This window comes from Ictalurus furcatus, chromosome 16 (genome assembly GCF_023375685.1).
Source record: "Ictalurus furcatus strain D&B chromosome 16, Billie_1.0, whole genome shotgun sequence".
Classification (NCBI taxonomy): Eukaryota; Metazoa; Chordata; class Actinopteri; order Siluriformes; family Ictaluridae; genus Ictalurus; species Ictalurus furcatus.
The window spans coordinates 5502501-5505000 of NC_071270.1; the positions used below are offsets into that span (position 1 = coordinate 5502501).

At 43.0% G+C, this 2500-nt stretch overlaps 1 protein-coding gene across 3 annotated transcripts in view; it reads right to left on the reverse strand.

Moving 5' to 3' along the window:
• Positions 1-2500, reverse strand: part of cnih2 (cornichon family AMPA receptor auxiliary protein 2) — a 10457-nt gene that overhangs the window by 6750 nt on the left and 1207 nt on the right. The gene's annotated exons all lie outside the window — the stretch shown is intronic.

The window sequence follows — 2500 nt, forward strand, 5'->3', positions numbered from 1 at the left end:
ACGGCACAATCACATACACACTCACACACCCATTCATACACTACGGACACTTTAGATACTGGGGGAGGAAACCGGAGTACGCGGAGGAAACCCCCGCAGCACGGGGAGCACATGCAAACTCCGCACACACATGGCCCCAGCGGGACTCGAATCCCGGACCCTAGAGGTGTGCGACGAACGTGCTAACCACTAAGCCACTGTGCACCCGACTGTAGGTATGACAGTCTTTTTGTGGAATTCTGTGTTTGGTTTATGCCAGATGTAACGGGACTCCTGTATTCCAAACAGTTCCACTTTCGACTCATCAGTCCACAGAACATTCTCCCAGAATGTTTGAGGATCATCAAGGTGTTTGGCAAAATTCAGATGAGCCTTAATGTTCTTCTTGGTTAGCAGTGGTTTTCACCTCACCACTCTTCCATGGAAGCCATTTTTGCCCAGTGTCTTTCTGAAAATGGAGTGATGAATAGTGACCTTTATTGATGCAAGAGAGGCCTGTAGGTCCTTTGATGTTGTCCTTGGCTCTTTTGTGACTTTGCTGTGCTGTGACTTTGCTTTACTAGTTGCTGTGCTCTTGGAGGAAATTTGGAAGGTCAGCCACTTCTGGGAAGGTTCACTACTGTGCTGAGTTTTTCCATTTGGAGATAACGGTTCTCACTGTGGTTCTTTGGAGTCCCAGAACCTTTGAAATAGCTTTGTAACCCTTCCCAGACTGATGTAATCAATCACCTTCTTCTTCATAATTTCTGGAATTCCTTTCAACTTTGGCACAGTGTGTTACTGGGTAAGACGTTTTAAAGACGTTTTTCAAGACTGCTGTTGAAAAAGTTGTATTTAAGTGTTGATTTGATTGAACAGGGTTTGCAGTAATTACACCTGGTTGTGTCTAGTCCAGCTGAACCCCATTATGAATGTAGTTTCATAGATTTGGGGAATTAGTAACTATGGGGGCAAATACATTTTCACACAGGCCCAGTTGGTATTGGATAACCTTTTCACTTCAATAAATAACATTATCATTTAAAAATTGTATTGTGTGTTTACTCAGGTTGCCTTTGTTTTATCTTAGACTTTGTTTAAATTTCTGAAACAATTTAGTATGAGAGATACACAAACACAGAAGAAACCAGGATGGGGGCAAATATTTTTTCACAGCTCTCTTTAAACAATAAGCTCTGCTATTTTATCTTTATGTTATGAAAGGAAAGAAGAAGCCTTTATTAGTCACATATACATTACAGAGTGGTGAAATTTCTTTCTGCATATGCCAGCTTGTTAGGGACAGCACAAGAGCAGATACGATGCGGCCGCTGGAACGGAGAGGGTTAAGGGCCTTGTTTATGTGGCAACTTGGTGGTGCTGGGACTTGAACCTCCAACCTTCTGATCACTAACCCAGAACCATTCACTACTGAGCCTCCACTGCACTATCACACCCCATCGTTCCTGTTTAAGCCACTTTGTCACCATTTAACAAAGAAACCTGTGTCTGACTGCAGCAATGCTTTCTGGGTAAAACTCCAACACTCATTACTCTTTACATAACCCACATCACTGGAGCTGATAATTGTAGAAAATGGACCTTTAAGATGACCAAAGTGCACTAAACCAAGGGGAAGTGTTACAAACGGGATTGGAGCACAGCTGGAGGGTTATGACATCATCAATCAGTATCAGATACACTTCAGGTATGACGGGAGTGACTGAACTTTCTTCAATAAAATGTCAAATGCACATCAGGCACACACACACACACACACACACACGCATACACGCATACACACACACGCATGCATATACACGCATGCACACACATGCATATACACACACACACACACACACGCATATACACGCATACACATGCATATACACGCATACACACACATACACACATGCATACACACACACATGCATATACACGCATACACACACACACACACACAGACATGCATATACACACATACACACACACGCATACACACACATACACACACGCATACACACACGCATACACACACATACACACACACGCATATACACGCATACACACATACACACACACATACACACACGCATATACACGCACACACACACATACACATGCATATACATGCATACACACACACACACATATACACGAATACACACACGCATACACACGCATATACATGAATACACACACACATACACACACGCATATACACGCATACACACGCATATACACACACACACACATACACACACATACACACACACACGCGTATACACACACATACACACACACGCATATACACATCATATACACGCATACACACACACATACACATGCCTACACCCACATATACACACACACGCATATACACATCATATACACACATACACACACACACACATACACATGCCTACACATACATATACACACACACACGCATACGCATACACACACACACACACACCCCAGCAGTTTCACCCCTTTTCCTTTCTCTCTCCCTTTGCATTTG